Below are 11,204 nucleotides of genomic sequence, written 5' to 3'. Positions count from 1 at the left end.
AGCAAGCAAGCCTCCTGCTCGCTTCAGCTGTGTTGCTTCTGGCTCCCATCTTGGTTGGGTTAATTTGCATATCATGCTGATTAGCCAATGGGAGGCATAGCAAAGGTATGGTCAATTACCATGTTTATTTATTATTAGATAGCAGGATATATATTTTTAAAGAAGGCATCACCTGGTGCAAAATCTTAGTTGGAACTTATTTCTTTGCAATGTATTGAATGTTATTCTATTATTTTCAAGCTTTTATATATCTACTAGAGGCCTGGTGCATGAAATTCATGCACTGGAGCGGGGTGTCCCTCAGCCCAGCCTGCACCCTCTACAATCTGGGACCCCTTGAGGGAAGTCTGACTGCCAGTTTAGGCCCAATACTGGAGATCGGGCCTAAACAGGCAGTTGGACATCCCTCTCACAATCCAGAATGACTGGCTCCCAACCGCTCGCCTGCCTGCCTGCCTGATTGCCCCTAACTGCTTTTGCCTGCCAGCCTGATCACCCCTAACTGCCTTCCCTGTAGGCCTGGTCCCCCCTAACTGCCCTCCCTCCCCTGCAGGCCCAGTCACTCCTAATTGCCCCTCCCTGCCAACCTGGTACCCCCCAACTGCCCTCCCCTGCCGGCCCTCTTGCGGTAGCCATCTTGTGATGACATGGGGGTGGTCATCTTGTGATGACATGGCCGCACCCATCTTGTGACCGCATGGGGGTGGCCATCTTGTGTGAGGGCATGATGGTCAATCTGCATATTACTTCTTTATTATATAGGATTGAAAAGTCAGCTGTTGTGTTGCTGCTTCTTTGAGGGTAATGTGCCTTTCAATCTCAGACATCTTTAAAAATGTTTGTTTTAGTTTGGTTTTTAATAGTCTTGCTATAATGTTTCTGCTATGGTTAAATTTGTATTTACCCTGCTTGAGATTCACATATCTCCTTGAATGCATGAATTTAAAGAAATTATAGACATCAGTTTTTCAAATATTTCTTTTACACTATACTTCCTTCTCTATGTGAGATTCTAGTTACATGTATACTGGATCCTTCTATTGTGTTTCTTATTTCCTAAGCTTTTCTTTCTGTACTCTTTCTGTTTGGATATTTATAACATGTGTTTCAGTTCACTAATCCTGTGTCCCTCTCTGTATAAATTGTCATTAGAGTTTTTTTCAGAAATTAAATTTGCTCTAAAATTTTCAAGTATTAGCTTTTTACAGATTCTCCTTCCATGATAAAGTTATCTGTCTCTTCCTCTGTGTGCTTAAACAATTAATTACAGTTATTTTAAACTATCAGCTAACTTCACACACTCAATCAGCTGTGGATCTGGTTCTACTGGCAATTGTTTTCTCTTGGTGTTTGTTCAGGTTGTTCTGTCTCTTCTCCTACTCAGTAGGTTTGGTTTAAGCACATATGATAACTTTATAATACATTGACTTAGCTAGGATTAACTGTATTTTCCTGAATTCCCTATCTTTTATGTTTACAGTTAGTGTAGGTCACAAGGGAGATTCTTGGGGGGTATTGGGTGAAAGAGAAACAGCACCCATTTTATAGCTTTCACACATTGTTGCTGATCTGATTCATCTCATCAGTGTGAAGAAGTAGCAAGGCCTGTAATTGCTGTACCTCCCACTGCATCCTCCTTCAACTTCTTTGGATTAGGGGTTGTGTGTGTATGTGTGTGTAGTTCTATAATATAAGGACCTGACTTTTGTAAAACACTCTCCTCAATATTGGCAAGGGCAATAAGAATGTACATGAGTTTCAGTCCATCTATATGAGGTTCAAGCATCATTCATATGATTCTGTTTATGATCTTCCTTTAGTAACTGCCTGCCTGTGGACTTTAAGCTCTAGCATCAAACATGGAGACAAGAACCTTGTAGAGATTGCTTAACCAGCTCCCACATGGTATAAGCCAAATCCCTTTAAGAACTGATCCTGTTTCCATGGTTAAACCATGACTGGTATAGATATTTTATGTAAAAATTTTATAAAGGCTCCAAATGATGTTAGTTCCTTCTGGAGAAGTGGACTCTTCTTTCCCATAGGATACAGAGTCATCAATGATCTCAGCTTATTACAGTGAAGAATTGGGTTCCATCACGGTAAAACTCAATCTACCTTTGGTTCATGGCCTTCTAGAATTTTCAGCTGAGAGCTTGTTGTGTTCCTTTGTGCCCTTCCCTCTCTCAGGTCATAAACTCTATTCTTTGACTCTGTGAATGGCAAAAGTTTTACCCTGAAATTCAGTGGTGAAATTCAGTAGGTATTTATTCTCTTAATCTATGTGGTCCCATGATATTAAAAAATATACTTTGGTAAAAACATCCATGTATTTGAAACTCCATCTCAGATTCTCTGAGAGTCCTCAAGTAATCCATTCTTGGAAAAAAGGCTTTGTGCTCAGACACCTACATTTTCAAGTTAAGCAAATTCCCCCAGATAAGAATGCTTGCAGAAGCTAGATTGCCTTTTGGTTGTTTCCCCCTCTTCATATCTTAGTTCCATTAGTACTTCTAGCTTTAGAATCCCCACATTTGTCTTCAAACTGATTATATCTGTACTAGAGGCCCGGTGCCTGAAATTCGTGCACAGGAGGGGGGGTGGTCCCCTCAGCCCAGCCTGCACCCTCTCAAATCCGGGACCCCTCGGGAGGTGTCCGACTGAAGGTTTAGGCTTGGAATCGGGCCTAAACCTGCAGTCAGACATCCCTCTCACAATCCAGAACCGCTGGCTTCTAACTGCTCACCTGCCTGCATGCCAGATCACTCCTAACTGCCCCCCCTGCCAGCTTGATCACCCTAACCATCTCTGCCTGCCTGGTAACCCCCAACTGCCCTCTTGCCAGCCTGGTTGCTGCCAACTGCCCCACTCCCACCAGCCTGGTCACCACTCACCCCCCTCTACCAGCCTGGTCACCTCTAACTGCCTCCCATGCCGACCTGATTGCTCCCAACTGCCCCCTTATTGGCCTGGTTGCCCCCAACTGCCTCCCCTGCTGGCCTGGTTACCCATCACTGCCCCTCTGCTGGACTGGTTCCCACCAACTGCACCCCCTGCCAGCCTGGTCGCCCCTCACTGCCCCCTCTGCTGGCCTGGTCGCCTCTCACTCCCCCCACCCCCGCCAGCCTGGTTGCCCCACATAGCAGGCTGATTATATCTGTTTTCTATCTGGCTCTTATTGCTGTTCTTGGCATTATTGTTAGTCTGTTACTAGATATTCAATCTCACTCATAAGACTTTTTATCATTTTTAACTTTTGTGTATTGACATTATTTTTAGGATGGTGGACATTTTAAATTATTTTTTTTTCTTTAAGAAATGCACTTTTTCTTAACATCAGCTTTTCCTGGCAGTAATAGAGTTATACCAACTTGTTTTTGGTTGGAATTTTGTAATATATATTCCACCCCCTTAATATGCCTATACTGTATCCTTGTATTTACAGTACTTCTATCATAAATAGTATATGGTTTTATTTTGTTTTTTATTTAGCCTAATAATATTTTTCTTTTAACTGTTGCTTTTGTCCATTTATAATTACTTAATAATATATTTGTTTTACTCTAAAAGTATACTATTTCATGTGATATTTTTTTCTCTCTCCTTTCTCATTTCATTTGTATTGTTGGTAATTTTGTCATTTGATTTACCCTATTTTAGCCTAGAGTTATACATTTTTTTTCTATTCTTCTGGAGATAAATGGGAATATCTGTCTTTGAATGATCAAATTCTAAGTTAATATTAGTTAATATTAATATTAATTATATTCTCCTTATAAATATAACAAAATAATTTTAGAGTACTTTTACTCCACTCCTAACATGTATTTATGTTGCAACAAAACTTATTTCTTTGTATGTATTTATTTGTCTCTCTGTTTTTCTATCTCTATCTGACTCTGCCTTTCTTCATCAATGTTTTCTATCTATACATACACACATGCCCATGTATGTTTCCAAAAATTACTTAGATTTCATTTGTTCTTTTGACACAATTTATTCATTTACTAATCTCCAAGCTATCAACAGATAATTTTTATTTGTTATAAAACAACTTTTAATATCCCATGTATTGTGTGTTTGCTGGTGATTAACTATCTTAGTTTTTAAGGGTCTGAAATATCTTTATTTAATTTTCATTCCTGAAAGATATTTTTGCTTAAAATAAAATCCTTATTTGACAGTTATTTTCTTTCAAAATGTTCCATTATATTTTGGCTTTTATTGCTTCAGTTCAGAAGTCATGGGAGCAGGGGGTCCTAATATAAGGTGACAGGAGGAGATTTGATTTTTGGTGGTGGACACAGATTTGTAACATAGAGACACACACCTAAAACCTATATGTTCATTTTGACTAATGTCACCACAATCAACTTAATAAATAAATATGAAAAGTAATGTGTCAACCTATGTATTTTTTTTCTTTATAGGTAATTTGCCATTTTTCACTAACAAGATTGTTTCTTGCTTTTGGTACAGGTGTACTATGATACACAGAAGTGTGATATTCTTTGGCTTTATTTTGTTTAGTTTTCTTGAGCATTCTTTCATCTGTAGCTTGAAACACTTTATCAATTTTAGAAAGTTTTTAGGCATTAGTTCAAATATTTCTTTTATTGTTTCCTTCTATGATTCTAATACATCTAAGAGTTTCTCATTGAATTAACCTTATTTCTTAGTTTTTATTATGTATTTTTTAAAATCCTTTTATCTGGTGCCTCATACATGTTTTCTTATAATGTTCAATATATTTATTCTAATTTCAAGTGTCAAAATCTGCTTTTTTCAATTATATTACATTTTAAATTTCTAGAATATCTATGTAGTTGTATATTTAGTTCTTTTAGAATATTTAGTTCTTTCTAAAATTAATGTTTTCTTTTATCTTTTTTATTTTTAGTTTTTTAAAAAATATATTTTATTGATTTTTTACAGAGAGGAAGGGAGAGGGATAGAGAGTTAGAAACATCGATGAGAGAGAAACATTGATCAGCTACACCCCCTGCACATCCCCCTCTGGGGATGTGCCCACAATCAAGGTACATGCCCTTGACCAGAATCGAACCTGGGACCCTTCAGTCAGCAGGCTGATGCTCAATCCACTGAGCCAAACTGGCTAGGGCTCTTTTATCTTTTTTAATATATTAAACTCTGTTATTTTAAAATGAATGTCATATAACTCCATAATCTGCATTCTGTGGTTCTATTGCTATTGTCTATTGTTTCATTTATTTTTTTTTACTTTTTCATGTGCATGATTATATTTATTTGTGCACTCGATAATTTACACAAAAACCATCAAAAGAATGTAGAAATAACAATATTATTTTCCTTCACAATGTATTTACATTTGCTTCTGGAAGGGTAACAAAATAGAAATCTAAAATTACCTTAGTCAATCGTCATAAATACAGAATGATACACATACATATTTATAATGTGTCATCGTAATCACAATAAAATGTTTAGACAAGTTGATAATATGATCAATTAGTAATTTCCATAAAACTTGTATATTCCTTGCTAATGCTTATACTATTTGGTACACTCAACTTTTTACTCTTTAATGTATATATTGTAACACCTAATATACAATGTATTTTACTTGTATGGTGTTATTTTGTGTTTTATATTTTTCTTCTATTAAAATGTAAATACCAAATTGCCAGAATTTTAAATCTCTTTTGCTTTCTGATGAATTCTAAGAACCTAGACAAGTTCCTGGCACTGGTAGGCACTCAAGAACATTTATTGATTATATGTGTGAATAAATATTTACTTTCACTAGAAGTGAGCAAAAACATGAGATAGAGAAAGAGCATATCTCTATATATATGAAAACCTAACTGATTAGAAAGACTAGAATGCCCAGAATGACCGGTCGCTATGACACAGACTGACCACCAGGGGGCAGATGCTCAATGCAGGAGAAGCCCCCTGATGGTCAGTGCACTCCCACAGCCAACCTCCCCTGGCTGGCCAATCTCCCATGGTCCCTCTCCCCTTGGCTGGCAGGCCCCGATCATCTTATCATGGCCAGGCACCAGGTTGGGACAGAACTGGGGGTGGGTGGCAGCACACACAGCCCCTTTCCCAGGGGGGCAGAGGGCCAGCTCTCTCCAACCTTCTGTGCTCTGTCACTCTCCACAGCTGGCAGGCTGGGATCGGCCTGCCACCCACCAGCCATGGTGGCAGCGTGGTGGTGAGGGAAGGAGGAGGGGGCGGGAGGCAGGGAACCACACAGTGGCAGGGTGCCGATGATGGTGGCATTGGCTTCCAGCATCCATTCCTTTTACGCCCAGCCCAGTGACTGTCATCTCCTCTCTGGCCCAGCCCTGATAGGCCTGGCCCTGATTGGCCCTGATTGCCAGCCAGACCTAGGGACCCAACCATGCATGAATTTTGGCCACCAGGCCTCTAGTATGTAGATATTATTGTAAATATTTCAATTGTTATTTTGGATGCAGGTTACCAGGTTAAAGAGTATTAAAATGCATGGGCATTAAACAATGTTAATTAGATTTCATAAACCAAGACTTAAAATTAATTTGTTCCTATATTGCAAGATTAAAAATCATGATGATGGGATTAATATACAGAATACAGAGAAAATAAATGTAGAGGTGAGATAAAATAATTAATTAAATAATTTTATGTGAATATGGGATAGAACAGAGTCCAAAATGCAAATATTTGCCAAAGATTTAAACTGTAATTAAGAACATTTTATATTTAATCTGGACAATGACTGACCATATAAATGGATCCATAAGAATCTAAACTCTTTTCAGTGTGCAGATTAATTTGGAGATAAACGGAAGGATTCTGGCCTAATTTCAAATAACTTCAATAATGGTGATATTATGAGAGAAATTTCAGTAAAGTCATGGAGATATCTACAGAATAGCAAGGAATATCAATGCAGCATGACAGTCACTTAAGGATATTAAAGTAATAGTGTTTATTAAAATTTTTTCTTTAAACCCTCAGGTACATGAAAAATGGAAGACTGATCAACCCAATTGAAGGGGCTGCAAGAAAAAGAGTTCTTCAGAGAACTGCTATGAAGCAGTTAAGACATAATATAAACAGAGTAGTTAATAAAATATTGAGAATATAGATAAACTAGAGGCCAAGTGCACAAAATTCATGCATGGGGGGGTGTCCCTCAGCCTGGCTTGCATCCTCTCTAATATGGGAAATCCCTCTCACAATCTGGGACTGCTGGCTCCCAACTGCTCACCTGCCTGCCTGATTTTCCCCAACTGCCAAACCCTGCAGGCCTGGTCACCCCCAACTGCCCTGCCCTGCAGCCAGATGGCCCCCAAATGCCCTCCCCTGCTGGCCTGGTCGCTCCCAACTGCCCTTTCCTGCTGGGATTATCTTACACCCAACTGCCCTCCTCTGCTGGCTTGATCTCACTCCCAACTACCCTCCCCTGTCGGCCTGATCACCCACAACTGCCCAACTGCCCAACTGCTCTCCACCGCCAGCCTTATCACCCCCAACTTCCCTCCCCTGCCAGCCTACTGGCCTCTAACTGCCCTCCCCTGCCAGCCTGGTCACTCCCAATTGCCCTCCCCTGCAGGTCTAATCTCTACCCCAACTGCCATAAGGCCTGGTCACCCCCAACTGCCCTGCCCTGCAGCCAGATGGCCCCCAAATGCCCTCCCCTGCTGGCCTGGTCGCTCCCAACTGCCCTTTCCTGCTGGGATTATCTTACACCCAACTGCCCTCCTCTGCTGGCTTGATCTCACTCCCAACTACCCTCCCCTGCCAGCCTGATCTTGCCCCCAACTGCCCTCCCCACCGGCCTGATCTTGCCCCTAACTGCCCTCCCCTCTGGCCTGATCTCGCCCTCAACTTTCCTCCCCTGTCAGTCTGATCTTGCCCCCAACTGCCCTCTTCTGCCTGCCTGATTGCTTGCCCTCCCCTGCAGGTCTAATCTCTACCCCAACTGCCATCCCCTGCTGGTCTGATCACCCCCAACTACCCTCCCCTGTCGGCCTGATTGCCCACAACTGTCCTCCCCTGCTGGCCTGTTTGCCTTCAACTGCCCTCCCATGCTGACCTGATCACCCACAACTGCCTTTTCCTGCTGGCCATCTTGTGGTGGCTATCTTGTGGCGACCATCTTGTGGAGGTCATCTTGTGGCGACCATCTTGTGGTCGCCATCTTATGACAACGTCACACGACGCCACCTAGGCTTTTATTATATAGGATTTATCTTTGGAATTGGTCTAGCAGTGTATAAATGAGGTATTTGAGATTAGATGTCCGTAAGAGTTTATATATGTGGATATCAAGAAAAACACAAATGCTCTGTGATCTTAGCCAATCAGAAAGTTTTCAAAGAATCATCCCAATATTCCACAGCTTACTAAAGGATTAGTAACCTAATCATTGGGATATGAGGATAGTATAAGGTACATTGTTATAAGGTAAATCTGATAGATATTTTATTTATTTACTAGAGGCCCAGTGCATGAAATCGAGTGTGGGCAGGGTCCCTATGCCTAGCCTGCAATCAGGGCCATCTTCTGCCTGCTCACCAGTCCCCAGTCCTGCCCTGCCAACACCCACCCCAGTTCCCCATGGTTCCTTGTTCACCATGCAGCAATAAGAGCCTGCAGGCCGGTAGGGGAGGGACTGAGAGGTGGTCAATGCACCTCAAAGCAACTGATTGAGCGGTCATTCAGTCATTATGCCATTATGGTCGCTGGGCTTTTATTATATAGGATTCACATGACAGTCATACCTGAGGCTGATGCCCAAACATGAAAAAAAAAAATCTGAGGCATATGACCTGCCTTGTTTCAATCTAAATGTTGGAGGAAATGTTATCTCATGCCCCATTACAGCAGCTTTTCACTGTGCACTAACAATGGGCCTTTTGAGTATTGGACTTAAAGTTCCAAAGCATATATTAAGAATTTAAGGTAAAAACAAAGGAAGATTTTTTTAATTTCAATCAATTAAGGCCACTTGGATCTCTTTAATATAGGGAGAACATCTTCATGTGGTTCAACATATATTATTTGAGTTCCGTATAGGTTTAGGGGTGTATGAACAGCCACATTGCGCTGGTCTCTAAGAAACCTGTGTGTGCCTGCTTGCACACACACACACACACACACACACACACACACACAACCCTGAGATTTTTTAAGAAAAAAATTAGGAAAGAATAATTAATCAAAAACAAGAGTGGGTGTTCCAGGATTTCCTATCTAAATTCCACCATAGTACCAATTTATCTTTTCAGTAGTATTGAGATAAAGTTCAAGGGAATTCAATACTTGGCCCAATATCTTCCTCAAGATCTTATGTTTTTGTATTGAATGTGTACTTCTATTATTTAAATTCCAAAAGTGGTGAAAAACTCAAAAGTTTGAAAAACCTTTACTTTGATTATAGCATTATTAATTTAATTGCTTAATGAGTATTATTTAACAATCAGTCAGAAGAAAAAAGCTATTTCTTCTTAAAGTATCATTACTAGAATAAATATCAGCAGCAGCAGTGACAGTCATGTCTTTCAATGGGGCTGAAAACAATGTCTATAGCATTTCTCCTAGGGACTTACAGAAATGAAGAAAGTGAAATCTAATATCCCTAAAATGTAGCTGTAGTTCTGAAGCTGATAAGGTATTATAGTATAACTAGAGACTTGGTGCACAAAATTCGTGCATGGGTGGGGGTGTCCCCTTAACCCAGCATGCACACTCTCCAATCCGGGACCCCTCGGGGGATGTCTGACTTCTGGTTTAAGCCTGATCCCTAGGATCAGGCCTAAACAGGCAGTCGGACATCCCTCTCACAATCTGGGACCACTGGCTCCTAACTGCTCACCTGCCTGCTTGCCTGATCACCACTAACAGGACCCCTTGACAGCCTGATCACCCGTAACTTCCATGGTCACCCCTAATTGCCCCCCCTCGCCAACCTGGTTGCCCCTCACTGCCCCCCTCACGCCCCACGCAGCCTGCTGCTCAGTTGTTTGGTCGGCCCTCACTAACCCCCTGCCAGCTTGGTCACCCCACACAGCCTGCTGCTCAGTTGTTTGATCATCTCTCACTAACCCCCCAACTGGCTTGCTCACCCCATGCAGCCTGCTGTTCAGTTGTTTGGTCATCCTTCACTAATCCCCCTACCAGCCTGGTCACTCCTCACTGCCGCCCCTCTGGCCTGATTGCCACCAACTGCCACCCCTGTTGGACTGGTTGCCCCCCATTGCCCTCTCTGCCAGCCTGGTCACCCCACACAGCCTGCTGCTCAGTCATTTGGCCGTCCCTCACTACCCCCCTGCTGGCCTGGTTGCCCCACACAGCCTGCTGCACAGTCATTTGGCCGTCCCTCACTAACCCCGCTGCCGGCCTGTTCGCCCTATGCAGCCTGTTGCTCAGTCATTTGATTGTCCCTCACTAATCCCCCTGTTGACCTCGTAGCCCCACTCAGCCTGTTTGGTCATCCGTTCAGTTGTTTTGGATGTGACGGCCCCTGGTTCTTTATATATATATAGATGTAGTGATTAAGTAACCAGTACCAGGAGTTAAACTGGATGGGTTGAATTCTGCCAGCAGAATTTATTAGCTGTATGATTTTATACCTGTTGATTTACTTCTCTGTGCCTGGTTCCTCACTTGTAAAATGGTCAATACATACAAATACATATGTTTACCACAAAAAGTAGCATTAGTATATGAAAAACAATTGGAACAAAATATAGCAAAAAGTAAGAAATTTAGCTCCTCTTTCCTGAAAAACCATATTTCATATCCTCATAGTTCTAATCCTTTCAGTCCCATTTACCTTGTATTCCAAATTTCACATAAGTGCAAATAATGGTAATAGAAACTATTGATGGTGTTGCGAGAAGAAAAATCATTTTCAGGCACATATACAAAGGACCTGAAACAGACAAAAAGAAACAAAAATTATGAAACTGAAAGTTTGGAGAGTCATCAGATAAAGCGAAAGTAGCTAAAGAAAATGAAATTATCTTTAGTTGCCCCAAATCTTTAGACCTTTCAAACTTGTTTGAGGCTAAAGTTTTCCATTCTGAGTTTGAATAAAGAGAATGTCTGACAGTGCAGAGGGAAGAGCAGGTTGAAAGAGTGATCTTTCCCTGGTTAACATTATCCATGCCTACACAGATCCAGCTAAGGAACAGGTCCAGATATAATAGGTATTTAAACATAAC

The 11,204-nt window shown here is 41.3% G+C and overlaps 1 long non-coding RNA gene across 1 annotated transcript in view; it reads right to left on the bottom strand.

Moving 5' to 3' along the window:
* Positions 1-10,894, bottom strand: part of LOC107182927 — a 15,114-nt gene extending 4,220 nt beyond the window's left edge. The window contains exon 1 of the long non-coding RNA XR_001513688.1: positions 10,814-10,894. This is a non-coding gene — a long non-coding RNA (uncharacterized LOC107182927). The remainder of the gene's footprint in view (positions 1-10,813) is intronic.
* Positions 10,895-11,204: the final 310 nt, after the last annotated feature.

The sequence above is a fragment of the Myotis davidii genome, unplaced genomic scaffold (genome assembly GCF_000327345.1).
Source record: "Myotis davidii unplaced genomic scaffold, ASM32734v1 scaffold539, whole genome shotgun sequence".
Taxonomy (NCBI): Eukaryota; Metazoa; Chordata; class Mammalia; order Chiroptera; family Vespertilionidae; genus Myotis; species Myotis davidii.
The sequence above is the reverse complement of the archived record's forward strand: the minus strand, read 5'-3'. Positions and strand labels throughout refer to the sequence as shown.